Raw genomic sequence first — 17269 nt, 5'->3', positions numbered from 1 at the left:
TTCCTTCTAGTATCTCCAATAGGGCTGGGTTTGCTGATAGCTATTGGTGAAATTTGACTTTATCTTAGGATATCCTGTTTCTCCATTTACGGTTATTTAAAATTTTGCTGGGTATACTTGTCTGGGCTGGTATCTGTCATCTCTTAGACTCTGCTGAACCTTTGTACATGGCATTCTGGCTTATAGGATCTCCTTTGAGAAATCAGGTTTAATTGTAATAGTTCTGTCTTTGTATGTTACTCAGCCTTTTCCCCTTGCAGCTTTTAATAATCTTTCTTTGTTCTGTATGTATATTTAATATTTTGATTATTATGTGGTATAGGGACTTTATTTTCTGTCTGATCCAAATTACTTGGTGTTCTGTACACTTCTTGTACCTTTATGGGGATGTTCTTCATTAGGTTTTAAAATTTTTCTTCTATGATTTTGTTGAAAATACTTTCTGAGCCTTTGAACTCGGATATTGAACTCCTTCTTCTATTCCCATTAGTCTTTTTCCCCCGCCCCAGACTGTCCCAGATTTTTAGATGTTTTATGTCAGGAATTTTTTCAGATTTAATATTTTCTTTGCCTGATGAATCAATTTCTTTCTTCCATATCTTGTATTCTGTTGGTGATGCTTGAGTTTGTAGTTCCTGTTCACTTACCAAAATTTTCCATCTCCAGAATTTGCTCAGTTTATGTTTTCTTTATTGCTTCTATTTCTCACTTTCAGGCCTTATACAGTTTTATTCATTTCCTTCACCTGTTTGTTGTTGTTTTCTAGGCCTTTTTTTTTGCCTTTTTTAGGGATTTATTCATTTTCTCCAATTTTTTGTAATGTGTGTTTTCCTGGCTTTCTTTGAGGGATTTATTCATTTCCTCCAAGTGTGTGTTCTTGTTTTCCTTGATTTCTTCCAGGGACTTACTCAATTCTTATTTAAGTACCTCTATCATCTTCATAAATTTGGTGTTAGGTTCATTTTCATGAGCTTCAGCTGTGTTGGAATTCAGGGCCTGCTGCAGTAGGGTGGCTGGGCTCTGGTGATGGCATGTTGCCCTGGCTGTTCTTAGTGTTCTTCACTGGCCTCTAGGCATCTGGGTTTGGGGTAATTTCAGGTCTAAGAAGCAACTTCTGAGTTTGTCTTTGTTGGATGAGTGTTTTTCCCTTGGTTTCCGTTTCCTCTCTGGTCTTCTGGCCTGAGTGGCCTATATTTCTGGTGGTAGGTGAGTCCTCTTGTCCAGCAGGTTGCCTCTGCTTGGGTTCTTACAGCCTGCATCTCCTGCGGTGGGGGGTGGGGAGTGGGGGGTGGGGGGTGGGGGGTGGGGTCTGGATACTGGCATGGCCTCTGGTGGAGCAAGGCGCTCTGCTCATTTGTGAATAGTTTAACCTTCAAACTAGCTAGCTTAGGACTGTGCTGCTGTGGATATCATTCTATATAAATAAAACACTGATGGCCAGTGACCAGGCAAGAAATAGGTTGCCAGGCAGGAAGTAGGTAGGACAAGGAGAGAGGAGAATTCTGGGAAGCGGAAGGCTGAGGGGACAGACACTGCAGCCACCGCCAGGACAAGCAGCATGTGAAGACGCTGGGAAGCCACCAGCCAAGGCAAGGTATAGATTTATAAAAATGGGTTAATTTAAGATAAAAGAACAGTTAGCAAGAAGCCTGCCACGGCCATACAGTTTATAAGTGATATAAGCGTCTGAGTGATTATAATTTATACGTGGATTGGTGGATTGTGGGACTGCGGGGTTTGGTGGAACCTGGAGAGAAGCCCTCCAGCAACACTGTGCAATTCAACTTAAGTTTAATTCTACTTTGAATGTTAGCAATGAAATATTTTGTTTTTACATTTTGAGACAGAACTTTGCTTATTTATGAATAGCCTCCAAATTGGTCCATCACAGCATCATAAACTGAAAATAAAATGCAGTTGGTAGAAGTATCTTCATTGTTGTTTTCTTCCTTGTCGAGCACTCGTGCCTAGTGGCCTGCAATTTTGCATAGTGAGGTTATATTGTATCATTTCTTGTGCACAAACAATATCTTACGTTTGTTTGCTTTTATCCAAAACAAAGTACATAGTACTGAAAACTGCAAATACCGTATGCTACTTTTATCGGTATCAGTTTGGGCAAATATTAAGCATGAATGTCAGACTTTATCATTGAAACAGAAGTACTTAAAAGATTTTTTCTCTGGCTTTGTCCTTTTCTCAAAAGTTTTCTTACGAAGTTCAATTGACTGTAAGAACTCACTCAACTAATCTATGCTGACATAAAATTTAGCTTTGTGTTGTTGATTCATTTGGAGCAATAATGAGGCTTAAATAATATCAGTTGCTAATGGGATATAATTATGGAACAGCAGCAGCAGGCCTTCTGGCCCTCCTGCTTCTTAGGGCAATAAACACTGATTAACATTTTCATACACAGGAGGACATCATACATGCACTGGCCAGGGCTGTTGATTTGCTGTTACTTCTTTGCTGTTGACAACTTTCTGTTCGACCTGCTTTTACTCCTGTCATCATTACCTATAGTAGAAATTATCTAAATTTTGTCAGACAATGTGAACAGTCCAAGAATACAGTATCAAGTTCTTAGAAATGAAAAAAAAAAACATAGAAGCTTCTGCATTTCAATTCTGGAGTTTCTTCTGAAAAAAATGTAGCTCAGAAAATTGAAGGTCATGCCTTACTGTGCTATGTATCATTTATGTCTGTAAAACTGTTTGTCCTCTTGGTCTTCTTTCAAAAGAAAATGGTCCAAATTATTAGAAGGTTTATTTTTTAAAAGTTACATCTAGAAACAATTTTGAGCTAGATATCAGTTTAATTACTTTACTTGAAAATATGGTTTATGAAGTTGCAAATCCGAATTCATTTTATTTTTCCAGTGAAGTAGGTATCTAGAAACAACATTTTCTTACATTTTACTCAGTAAAACATGAGCATGATCAAAGCATATTGAAATACATTACATATTCTGAAGTTTAACACTCCAGCAAGATCTTCGCTGGAATATTTTAATTGTAATAAGTTTGTGATCATTACATCTGAGCCCTTTCAACATTTCTGCTGCTATTCTTTACACACTTGATTGAATGCCAAGTCAATATCATCTTTAAAGAACATCAATATGTAAATACTTGACTGATTTCTGATATGCATATTATTGAAATCATTTGAAAGCAATTTAAGCTGTTTATAATCAGATAAGGAAGTATGTCAACAGCCTAATTGGATCCAGGGAATTTGAATAGGTTTTCTCTGAAGGGCTGGTAGGCTAAATATTCCTGCTGCATTCACTCTAGACCATTTCTTTTATTCTTTTATAAAGAAGACTCTTCAAATACAGAAATCAGTAAACAAAGCCTGGGAGAATTTATACAGAATTAGTTCATATTATATATCATTTGGCTTTTTCTATGTCTCTTTGACATATTTTCTAAAAAAAAAAGTAAGCCCTGAGTAACTTATTTGTCATCATTCAACATGAAAAGAGACCCTTAAAATCTATATTAGGTAATATTAAAACCATATATTCAGACACAATGTTGCTGATAAGATTCTTTCCAAATATTTACATTGTATATAAAAATAGGTTGACATCAAGATAGTATTATATACAATTTGAAATACTATAAGTAAAAATATATAAAACATATATGTACACATAATGAACTGAATATATCTGTACATATTTCCTGTCAAAGAAGTTCATAACTGCACAAAACACAGTCAACAGGTATACAGCCTGGGTGAAAATGGTGAAAAATATCAGCCCAGACAATTACTCTGGTAAATTTATAAAGGGATGAATGTAGCTATGAAAAAAGAGAAAAAAACAACAATACTGTATATTAGAGATTAAGTAGTTTCAGAACTATAAATAAGGCTCTACTAAAAGGATAGCCAGTAAAGTCAAACAATGCCAGGTTCAAATCAAGACACAACCACCTGTCTGTTAAATTTTGGCATGTTTACAAGAGTTATGAGCTTTGGAATTTACCTGTGTTTTGCTTGTTACAAATATTCATACGAATACATATATTAGGTGTATGAACAAAAACATCTGTTCCAGTGTCATTATTCTCGAGAATAGAAATCTAAAATCAAGGTACAACCCATTGACTTCCTAGAATGGTTTCTCCTGCCCTGTAAGAAGTCATCTCTAAGATACCCCCGTAAATAGCCTTTCATCAGTATTGAGACAGGAGGAATGGGAAAGAGAAGAGAAGGAAGATGAGAGTGGAAGGTGTAGTGGGTAGCTGTTCCAGCTTTAACCTGAAAGTACTACCCCCAGTGAGGCAGCCTGTAACTGCCATGCCTACCTAGGACCTGCCCATGGGGTGTGGTGAGGAGAGGAGCCCTTAAAACCTGAGATCTGGGTCTGCTGGCCCTCTTGGTTCCTGGTGATCCTGGATGCTGGATGGTAGACTGAGCAGAGTTCTCAAGAGAACCCAGCTGAACTACAGCTCACCTCTCCCAGATCCTGTAATTAACCCCTTTACTGGCTGTAAATTGCCTCAAAATAAACCTCCTTTTTAACTACGTGGGGTTGCCTTGTTAATCCCCATAATAGGGAGGTAGAGATAGACTGAGAGTGAGAAGTGCCAAGAGGAGGAGAGAGAGGGGGGGGGAGAGAGAGAGAGAGAGAGAGAGAGAGAGAGAGAGAGAGAGAATATCATTAGTTTATGATATAACCAATCTCATTCTTTGCTTTCCTTCTGACACTTACAATCATTTCCAAATATTATTGCATTGAAGATTACAGTTTCAAGAGAGTAATTTAGAGGAGTATGTGGTGATATATTGTATACCCTAATAAACTTGCCTGAGGATCAGAGGACAGAGCCAGCCAGCCACTAAATTAGATATAGAGGTCAGGCTGTGGTGGCACCCAACCTTAATCCTGTCGCTTGGGAGGCAGAGATCCATTGGGATCTATGTGAGTTCAAGGCCACACTGGAAACAGGACCAGGAAGTGGTAGCACACACCTTTAATCCCAGTACTGGCAAACGTACATGGCTTTAATCCCAAGAAGTGATGTCTGGGAAGAGAAAAGTATATAAAGTATGAGGAAACAGAAACTCACTCTCTTTAGACGGTGGATTTCGTAGAGGTAAGAGCTAATGACAGGCTGTTCTGCTTCTCTGACCTTTCAGTTTTCACCCTGATAACTGTCTCTGGATTTTTATCAATAAGACCATCTAAGACTTGAACAACAGGAATACATCCAATAAATTGATGACAGCTTATTATAAAATTGTGTACTGTTAAGATGACATTCAACAACCTTTCTTGTATTTGTGAAGACTGAAGCCCAACAGACTTTGTGGTAGAGACAGCAAAGGCTGGAGTGGTCTTATTATTGCTGCTACAATTTCTGTCCACATTGTGTGTGGGTCACCCACTTGTGGAAATTGAATCACTCTTCTCAGAGGAGGGACTGTATCCAAGAAAACTCATATATCAATGGGACCTACTAGATTCAGCAAATGAGAAGTATAAAATGAATTTTGGTTGTTGTCTCATCATCTATTAAGAAAATTTGCATGGAGTGGCTATTGTCTGGAGGGAAAAAATACAGTGGTAAAGATAATATTATTAAATAACTCTAGTTTGGTGCTATTATTCATATTTACATTAATATTGTCATAAAACTACCATTAAATTTTGTATGCAGATAATAAATGGGCACAACAGTGAGCCTGAAATGTGTGAATCATGAAAGTAAAAGGATATCAGTGATTGCATGAAGTGATTGAACTGAGAACTGCATGATGGTACAATTTTCCATTGAGCCAGATTCTTTTCCATTTTGCAGGCACCTCATCAAGTGGAGCAGAATTGAGGATGGCATAGGAGTATCCCATAAAAGCCAAAGCTAAGTCGGAGAGAGACAAGAGGACAAGTCTTTTTGCTGAGCCACAAAAAGACACTCACATCAAGTTATCTGCAATTGTAGAGCCTTCAAGATGGAGATTCAAGATTGTGAAAAGCACACACATAAAAATCATGCTGAATAGCCCCCAATTTGTAAAAGAGTTCCAAAAGAAATAGAATTAAGGTATGACTCCAATTCATCTCTCCTCTGGTTGAATTCTACATTGGGATGGAGGCTGGAAACAGAAGAGGAACCCAGGGAGTAAAGAAGTTGGAAAAACCAAGGATGGAGAATTGGCATTTTCTTTCAAGGGAAGGCTTGATATCTTAGTATACCATTGAGAGCAGAGATGAGACATCTTTATTTAACTGATGTTCAAAGTTCTGATTGCATACAGACTCAGACTTCACCTCATTGACTGGAACTATTTGAGGCTTAAAAATACCTGAATAACCACCTCTGAATTTGTCTCCAAAACAGTCACACAAGTGAGTTTGAAAAGAATATGAAAGGAAATGAAGTTGCTTTATGACCTGCATATAGAAACCAATACATTGAATTAAAAGGCTGTATTGCTATGTACCGCTTTACATAAATATTTCTATTTTAAATCAGCACTTTATACATGCCAGCATTTCCTTTTTATAATTTTGCAAAAGTTCATATAGCTTTCCAAAATGTTCTCATATTGTACAATTAAAATAAACTTTTTAAGATTTGGCACATATGTGTTGTGAAAATTCTATTTATGTAGTAATTGGAGTGTATTATCACAGTTCCTAAAAGTTAGATGTTATTGTTTCTGGTCATATGTACACAAACTTTAAAGAATGCATTATGCAAGGATCTATAAAATAGAGATTTCATTAACTATCTAATATTCTACCGGGCATTGGGATCCACATAAGTGGATGTACAAATATTTGATTTTTAGTTCTATTTGCATTTATGATACTACAGAGCAAACTCCTTGCAGGAGTATCAATTATTTAAGAAATGTCTTCAGCATAGCAGATAATCAGTGAGGTAGTCAGTAAATAAAGGAACCCCGGGGATGTGTTCTTTCAGTTTCTCTCTCAGGTCCAAGGTATTTATCCAGTTTGCAAAGCATCTGCTGCCAGTGTCACTAGCAACAAAGCCATAGCTACCAGATTCTTGGAAGTACATTTGACTGCCCTTTTACAGGAGATGTGAAAATTACAATACAGCATTTGCATATATTAATGTTAAGGAGAGGAGGAGAAATGTAGACCTCACTTTCAGGTTCTATTTCTGGGGAAGTGGTGTTTACACAGAGATTTGCTTATTTTATTTTATTTTGTTTGTTTGCTTTTAAAATGAAAATGTTTACAAATATTTAAGGCCTTTTAAGGAATCTTTTGAAGGAGATGGATCTCTTCCTGCCTCTAAATATTAGGTCTCTAAGGCCATAGTGAGGGACTTATAGTCTTCAATAGTCTTCTGTGCACATAGATATTGCCATGTATTGATACTACAAGTGAAAAGCATTTGATATTAGAATAAATTTAAAAATCATATAAAATATTGTCTTGATATAAAAATTATTACCATTATCACTTTATTTTTGATATTGTATGGTTATTAAAATGAATTTTAGAAATCACTGTGACATGAAATTTTATATATAGTTGATTGTATTGAGTCTATCATATGCATATTTTTAATAATATAATATTTCATTAATTCTTTGAGGATTAAATACAATGTATTTTTATCACATTTAATCCCCACTCTACCTCCATCCTCCCTCATCTCCTTCACTTCATGTTCTTGTTTTCTATGTTAACTTACAACTCATCATTTAATATTAAAAACCTCACTATCTCATTGACGTCACTATCACAGCTTTTCACACTATTGAACTTCTATAATGTAAGCACTGTTAAGCCCAGGCACAGTTCTAAGCAAACCAAACATGTAGTTTAGGAAATTAGAGTTCCTACCCTTTGAGAAATGACAAATCAGAGCCTCCTGTGTAGGTGCATACCTATTATACAGCAAATTGATAGTATTAGGCAGGACAGACAGTTGCTTCCAATTCTGAGCATAGCTAAAAATATAATATTGGGATACAGAAGAAGATGAGACTTGTTTCAGTGTCAGTTAAATAGTTTGGAATTTCAGCTCAACCATATAATATTTTTGTTATTTGAAACAAATTAATTAATCTGGACCTTTTTCTGTAAGTTTTAAATTAGAAAGCACCACCAAATTTATAGTGTTACTTGATCACCTCTGCTGTGAGATGTCCTGTATGCTGCAAATATATGTTGCTATGATTGACTGATAAATAAAATCCTGATTGGCAAGTAGCCAGGCAGGAAGTATAGGCAGGACTAACAGAAGAGGATTGAGGAAACAGGAAGGCAGAGTCAGAGAGCCGCTGCCAGCTGCTGCCATGACAAGCAACCGGTAGGCCACAGGCCACTTGGCAAGATGTAGACTAATAGATATGGGTTAATTTGAGATATGGGAACTAGATAGCAAGAAGCCTGAGCCATTAGGCCAAACATTTTAAATAATATAAGCTTCTGTGTGTTTATTTTATAAGTGGGCTGCAGGACTGCTGGGCCTTGGTGGGAACTGGAGAGAAACTCTCCCGCTACACACCTCTTATGCCAAAAAAAAAAAAATAAATAATAATAATAATAATAATAATAATAATAATAATATCTACTACTTCAAAATGCTATAAAATATGATTTTAACATTTACTAACTCTTGTTTTTCTCAGTATTTGTCTGTCTGTATGTAAGTGCCCCATTTGTAGGTGGTGTCCACAGAGGCTAGAGAGTTTGTCAGAGCCGCTGGAACAGGAGTTAACTGCAATTGTGATTTGCTCCTGGATGCTAGGACCTGAACATAGGTCCCCTTAAAAAGAAGCAAGTGGTCTTAACTACAGATCCATTTTCCCAGCCCCCAAAATGATTTAAAAGGTAAAAAAATATATTTTATTGCATAAACATTTTAATATAGAGTTAGTGTTTTCCCTTTTGACATTTATCTTTTTATAGTAACAACTTATTTAAATTGATAAAGTACTATAATGAAACATTTAACAAAGATAGTATAAATATGTAAAATTATACTGGATATGTCCCTTATTGATTCCATCAAACCTTAGGAAATTTATCTCATACTTTTCCCTTCTGTATATTTTAGTTTTAAAGGCAAACATGTGGCATTCTAGTCAAGCTTCCTCTGCCTCTAAGGCTCATTGGCATGTTTCTGTTACACTGTTCACCTGCATCTTGGTTCTCTGAATTTCTCTTTCAGTCATCACTAAAGCGATTTTGTGTGATAGATTCCATTCTTATATGAACTGTCAGACAATTTTGACTGCTTTATGTTCAACAATATTTATGGTTATTTCAACATCTTCATGCTCCTTGCCACAAGGATGTGAGCATAAGATGTATGTGTATGTGTGAGTGAGTGTGTGTGTGTGTGTGTGTGTGTGTGTGTGTGTGTACACTACTCTTTGAAAACAATGCTTCTCCAAGGAATACATGCAAACTGATTTCACACCAAGATAGTATATTTTAACCTTCCTACTACAATGGATCAAATGGAAGAAACCACTCATTGTGTCTCTCACCCCTGTTTGTACTAATAATAGTGCCCTATATTCTTATTATATTGAGCTTGTTATTTTTCCTTCTTAATGGAGTATAAACAAAGTTTTTATGTTTTATCATGTTGTTAAATTCCATGTGTCTTAAGGTGTTGTTTGTTTGTTTTCTGCTGAATGATTCTTGGTTTAAATTTTTTCTCAACCAACTACCTCTGATAGAACTTACAATGATAGTATATATTTGAAATCTGTGTGCCCTAGAAGAAAATGAATATTGTTGCTAGGATTCTCATTCAGAATATTTGCTCAGTATTTAGCAATTGTTATATAACCTATTTCTTCCTTTGAATGTTATAAACAGAAACCATGATGAGAGTATTTTTACTTGGTAGGTAGTTTTTAATTTATTTTATTATGATATTATTAATATCATTTGTGTTGTTAGAAGTAAAACACAAATGTGTGCTAGAAGTCTAAAGTCAAAAGAATTATATGATATGTAAGTAGAAATATTGTTTAATTTATTGATTGACGTGAAAAGTTTAAATAGACCTGCATATCTGCCTTCAGGGCTTTCTGAAACTCCTGCCTATTGCATCCCTTGGTAGATTGTTACCAGGTATATAAATACTAATTGTATATATTAAGTATATATGAATATATATGTGAAGGATACACACACACACACACAAACACACACATGCACTTCAGTGTTACTGTTTGCTTAGTTGTGTGTTTATTATTCTCTCTCTGACCCTACCATGTTTACCTTGTGAAGTATCTCTCAACCAATGTAGACACTTGAATGTAGTTATTTCTTCTTGTGGCTTACTGGAAATCAGGAGTGGTTTTTCAAATGTTCTTCATAATGACAAACTATTAATTCATGTGGAGTGAACCATTGGGTCCACAAGCTACTGCCGTGAAGCTCTATGAAGGCCTATAATGTGTGTTAGCATTATTCTGTATCCACTTAAATGTCCCCATTCTCCAAATAAGACTCCTATCTTAACTCTTATTGCCTTATTCTTTCTCTCTCTCTCTCTCTCTCTCTCTCTCTCTCTCTCTCTCTCTCTCTCTCTCTCTCACACACACACACACACACACACACACACACACAACACATACACACACACACACACACACATATATATATATAAAATATGGCTATTATAAGTTACAATCCCTACTTAAAAAGAGAACCTTGTTCTCAAAATCACCTGCCCATTGATTTTCATGCATTCTGGGTCCCTCCATGTATCCCCAACCTCTATGCTCTGGCCTCATGTTTTAGAAGCAAGGACGGCATCACATTGCTTTAGATCAAATTTACTCACTTTACTTAGACTCTTCAAAATCTGTTTAAAAACCCTCTAAATATTTTAGGTACTTCTTAAATGTGCCCACACTTCATCTTGAACTTGTTCCTCATGTACTAATTCAGGCCCTCTTTAAATAAGAGAAAGAATCCTGGTCCTGAAGCGTAGTTTAACTATGCAAAGTTCCAGGAAACTTTTATTTCATATTCATGCACATAATTTCTTTTAAAATTAGAAAATAGTAAATTCACATTGTATCTAATATATTTGAAATGGTATTTAAATGTGAATGATATCCTTTCCCAAATCACTCTAAGTAACTTTAAATGTAACTCAGAAAAGCACAATGTGACTATGGTTTCTTCATAAACATCATCATACTCTGTGTGTGTGTGCATCTATAACACTTCTCAAATTGTTCTTTTGCTATAATTTGTAATTAATTTTCTGTGTAGGCCATGGGAAAAGAATCCTGAGTGTTCAGAGATCAAATTCTGTGAATAAAATCAGTACAAGAAGAAGCCCTAGCTTATATATAGAAAACAAATAAATTGTGAGCAACTTAATTGTTTTATAGGTAGAGTACAACATTCAAAGGAAAATATGTCAAAATAGATTGTTCAATGGAATATGTAAGTCCCTCTGCAACATTGGCGCATCAGTCTTTATCCTACAGGCATAGAAGATCTGGCAGACTTTTCTATGAAGCAGGAATTCTGAAGGACTGTCCCACCTTATCTTGACAAATTGCAGCAGTTCTTTTCATTGTATCATGCTTGTCCAGTTTGTACAGCATATTATCAGTAGTCAAGGGAAGGGCAGTTTCTTGCCCAGTGGCTGGCTTTGTCATAATGAAAGTAAACTGCATATAGAGGTTCTTTGATGCTCACCATCCTTTTTTGAAGTAGATTGATGCTGCCAGGAGCAGATGTGCCTCACTGTCATGAAAAGTCCTATGCTATTAAAACATTAAAATGACATATTCTATATGTCTCTGAAGTGTTTGAAGACCATCTGTCTATTTAAAATATGTCTCTGATTGACTTCAGAAATATACCTAACATGATTATAAGTTTGTTTGCTATACATGACTAGCTGATACCCTGGTTATTATCCTAAAAAGCTTTCAAGGACTAGAACTTTACTTTTATAAATGAGCTAGAAAGGACAATACCCTAAATAAGAAATAGAAATGTATACTACAGTATAGTAAACATAACCTTAAATTTTTATCAATATTCAAAAATGTATTACACAGGAGTAGAAACATATATATGTTATAATAAAAATAACTTTAAATTTTTATTGATATACAAATATCTATACCAATGTAAAGTATTTGAGACTAGGGGTTGTTCAAAGTAGACTCAGCAATCTGCCATTTTATACCATCATTTCTATACTATATCCACCCCCTTTCTCTTCAGAAATAGACCCTTGTTGCTGGAGGGCTTCTCTCCAGGTTCCCCAAGCCCCGCAGTCCCACAATCCACATATAAAATAATCACTCAGACGCTTATATCACTTATAAACTGTATGGCCGTGGCAGGCTTCTTGCTAACTGTTCTTTTATCTTAAATTAACCCATTTTTATAAATCTATACCTTGTCACGTGGCTGGTGGCTTACCAGCGTCTTCACATGTTGCTTGTCCTGGCAGTGGCTGCAGTCTCTCTTCAGCCTTCTGCTTCCCAGAATTCTCCTCTCTCCTTGTCCCACCTACTTCCTGCCTGGCAACCTACTTCCTGCCTGGTCACTGGCCATCAATGTTTTATTTATATATAGAGCAATATCCACAGCACTTCCCCTTTTCTTCTTTTTTTAAAAAGGAAGGTTTTAACTTTAAAATGGTAAAATTACATATAACAAAACAATTACCGAGCAAGAATTATAGTTATAATATTAAAGAAGATGTCCTATCTATCTTATATTTGTGAGTTTAAGGTTTTATGTCTAACTTATCTTTTATCATAACTGAGGAAATTACAACTATCTAGTTTTCAACCACATCAAAGACCTGAGAAGGAACATAATGGTACCTGAGAAATGGTAGATGGATGCAAGCAACTTTCGGGAATCTTGCAAAAGTAGACCAAGACAGCTGGCAGCCTGGACAGTCACCTAATGTTTCTCAGCATTGTTGGTGCATTCAAATTGGCTACAGGCCTAGAGTCTCTGACAGACCATTTTTAGAAGCAGGAATTCTGAGAGACCATCTTACCCTGTCTTGGCAGAGTACAGTGGTCGCTTTCCTTGTGTCCCGCTTGTCCAGAAAGGACAGCATTATATTTGTACTGTCAGCCATCAAGGCAAGGGCAGTTCTTTGCCCAGTAGGCCATTTTGTGCCAAGAAGACAAACTTCCCAATGGAAATGTCTTAGAAGCCCAACATTCTCTCGGGATCAAATTGGTGCAGCCAGGAGGAATTGTGTCTCATGTCAACAGAATCCTAAGTTATTTAAATGCCATATTCTCTAGGTCTATGAAGTGTTTGAAGATTACCTATCTATCTGAAATATATCTATGTATAGCTAGAAGACTTAACTAACATGGCTACAAATATGATTATCATAGATGACTAATTATTAATCTATTTTTAATTATCCATTACAATTTTAAATGAGTTACATAAATATAATACCTCAAACAAGAATATATATATATATATACAGTATAACAAAATTAACTTTAAGTTTGTATCAATAAACTAAAATTTATACCAATGTAAAACATTTTAAACATAAACTAAAATCTATACCAATGTAAAACATTTTAAACAAGTTGTTCTTTAAAAGTAGGTTCATTAATCTACCCTTTTATCTTATCATCTCCATATCCTCCTATATATCTAATCATATCCCCTTTTTCTTTTTTAGAAAGAGATCACATTTATAATCAACCTGTTTTAAATAAAAATATTGGTTTTTCTCTGTCCCACACCAGAGGGCTCTTCTGATTTGGGACATAAGAATCTCTTAACCATTTTTTTTTTAAAGCAATATGTCTGGGTTTAGAGGGGGAGTGAGCCAATTCCACCTCTAAAACCAGCTTGGTATATTTGGGAATTTGGGCGTAGCATCTCTTACTACTTCCTGCTGGAGGGGGGCGCTGTATCTTATGGGGACACAAAAGAAAATTTTAGGCCTATGGGGTAGTCTTTGAGGCTGTATTGTGGGAGCCAGTTGCCTTGAAACTGTTTTGGATGTTGGATCATCTGGGCCATGGTGTCATCGGATATCTTTCAGGGGGTCTTGGCTGGTCAAACCTGATGTATCTTAATCTGGAACAAATCCATAGCCTCTGGCTTTCTGTGGAAACAAAAGCAGAACCTCTTTTCCAAAGCAACATATCCTTAAATCCAAATTTTGAAGTCAAGTTACCTTTAAAATATACATATTGGTTTAATTCAACATCTTTTTTGATCAAATGTTTTTTTTTGTAGTTAAAAATCCCAAAGACAACACAATCCAGATTGTCTGTGTAATATTTATCTTTACGTGGCTTTTTACATTAATTTTTTTGTCTCTTTCAAGCCTACGTATATTTTATACACATTGTAAATGATGTTATCTGAATCAGTCTTTTTGTGAGCCTATTGCTTTAAACTGCATCCTTCTAAGCCTGAAACAGAGCTGTGGCTGCTGGCTCCGCCCACTTCAGCTTCACAACATGGCAGTGGTATGTTTTCAGCCAGCTCTGGGAGTCATCAAGTCTCAGAAATAGTGGGTCTAAGCTTTTATCAAAGCAGCATGTAGCCCAGAAACCTTTTTTTTTTTTTTTTTTTTTTTTTTAAATACTAGTAAAGACTAAATCTACTACACAGCATAATGTGCCGCTGGCAGACTCCTCATTCCCGCCATACTGCTGGTCAAACGCACACGCCAGGAACCCGCCAGTGTTCAAACCCGCGTTTTGCGGCGTCTAGCTGCCCATATGAGACAAGAAGCAGGAACCTGGTTTTGGCTCTGTTTAGAATTGGTTATTAAATATTCTCAGGTTTAAGGTGGAAACTCGAGCCGTTGGGCGCCATTTGTTGCTGGAGGGCTTCTCTCCAGGTTCCCCAAGCCCGGCAGTCCCACAATCCACATATAAAATAATCACTCAGATGCTTATATCACTTATAAACTGTATGGCCGTGGCAGGCTTCTTGCTAACTGTTCTTTTATCTTAAATTAACCCATTTTTATAAATCTATACCTTGTCACGTGGCTGGTGGCTTACCAGCGTCTTCACATGTTGCTTGTCCTGGCAGTGGCTGCAGTCTCTCTTCAGCCTTCTGCTTCCCAGAATTCTCCTCTCTCCTTGTCCCACCTACTTCCTGCCTGGCAACCTACTTCCTGCCTGGTCACTGGCCATCAGTGTTTTATTTATATATAGAGCAATATCCACAGCAGACCCTGAATCAAATCTACGTTGTTTCTTTTTTGTTTGTTTGTTTTCACCATGGCCAATAAAAATATGTAGCCAACATCCTTAAACAATGACAAACATCCATAATTCACCAAATGACCAAAAACCACCCAAACCACCTCTTGGGAATGTGGGCATTGTGTTCTCTAGACTGCTTTCTGTTGTCTGGGTGTACAGGCCTTTTTAAAGAACCCTGAAAATTTTAATTTAATGATCAAGTTTTGGGCAGAATCATCTGTGAGCAGCCTTGAAGCCGTTCTGGTTGTAGAACTGCAAGCAGAGACATTGCAGCCAGAGGAAACTGCAACAGAGGCACTCTGAGAGGCTGGAGAACCTGTACCACCAATTTTCAACTGTGTGTCTCATCTCCTTGCTCTGAAAACACAAACGTTCAAAGGTAACATGCATATCTGCATTAACCTAAGTATGGACTGTGCATTGTACACAAACCAGCCAAAGATGATTTGTTGTTTTGTTTGAGCAGGTAAAATATATGTCATCTGTCTTGTAGTTTTTCAATGTTTATTTTTTTTTTATGTTTGTAGGATTTTCAGGGGATCTTCTCCGATCTTGAATGTATGGGGAGCTTAAAGCAGGACTGAGGCTGCAGGGCCCAAAGCCAAGATATGCTAGAGATTGTTAGAGGAGTCCTCTTAAAATTTGGAGAGCATGTGACCCTTAGACATTATTATTATCATTTTATCATAATCTTTGTCATTATCATTATCACCCTTATGCTCCTCACCATTATTTTTACCAACTAGAAGTCTGACAAAATATATCTGTAGTGGGTAGCCATTCCAGCTTGGATCTGGAAGTTCTAACCCCCACTGAGACTCTGGCAACTGTCACGCCTACGAGGCGGGGCAAGGGGAGGCGCCTGGGGACCCAAGAGCTGGATGGGCCAGCGCTCTCTCTGTGCGCTCTCTCCGGTGCCAGGACGCGGACCAGTGAAAGGTGGATTGTGCAGAGCTCTGGAGAACACCGCTGGATTGCAATACACCTTCCCCAGACCCTGCGACCTACCCATTACTTAATTTGTGAGTTACGCCATTAAATAAATATCCTTTTAACTACATGGAGTGGCCAAAATAATTTCTCCAATATATATCTGTGTTATTTCCAGACTTCCAGTATGCCTCACTTTACTACAGCAGCCCAAGAAAATTTGTATATTTCTTACTCAATGTCATTAGTACTAAAGTTTCAGTAAAATTTTAATAATTTTTCTTCAAATCACCCATTTGTGTAGGTATTCATATACATTGTTGCAGTATGTATATGATAGATGTGCCCTGCATTTATTCTCAGACCTTTGCCTTGAGACATCATCATGAAGAACCACACTGCAGCGCAGCTCACAGTTATGAGTGGGTTTTCGTATGGTGACAACATCTCTAGAAGCTGTCAGTCATCTTTTCTATTCCTTGTGTGTTTTTAATGGTGGTGTATTACTGGTGTATGGGAGTCTCACAGGATTCAGGAAGTTTGAAGACAATAACAATCACATAAGAACTTCTCAAAAGATGAAGGACAGGAACTAGTAAATAAATGCCTCTTTTCTAGGTCCTCAGAGGGACAGACAGTTCTACAAAGTGTTTTATTCTTTGGTAGAGGGTCTCATACTGAATCTTAATTACCCTCACTTGTAACCAATGTAAAACATATCAGACATTTCTTTCATTCCAGGTTCATGAGTCTAGTCTTTCAGCTCTGCCACAAGTCTTCCAGTTCTTTGTTTGTTTGTAAAGACACAGGATGATGTTTCTTCCTGGAAAATCTAGCTTATGATGGCTTCAGATTTCAGACTGTTCAGAGTACATAAGGAATGGAAATATTTAGTTACTATTCTAGTGCTTGACAAAATAATTCATCCTTAACTTTTTATGCAGCTTTTTGTTTAGATGGTTAATTTTTGATTAATATTGCTATTCTTTAAGACATATCTTTTTTCTCTTAATTGGACCTATAGTATGCGTGGCAGGAATTGTTTCTTCTGGAGGAAACAGGCATCTGGGTAATTATTCATTGTTTTATTTGTAAAATAATATAAGCTGTTAATTCTAAAACA

This window comes from Peromyscus maniculatus, chromosome 6 (genome assembly GCF_049852395.1).
Source record: "Peromyscus maniculatus bairdii isolate BWxNUB_F1_BW_parent chromosome 6, HU_Pman_BW_mat_3.1, whole genome shotgun sequence".
Classification (NCBI taxonomy): Eukaryota; Metazoa; Chordata; class Mammalia; order Rodentia; family Cricetidae; genus Peromyscus; species Peromyscus maniculatus.
This window is presented reverse-complemented; position numbering follows the sequence as displayed.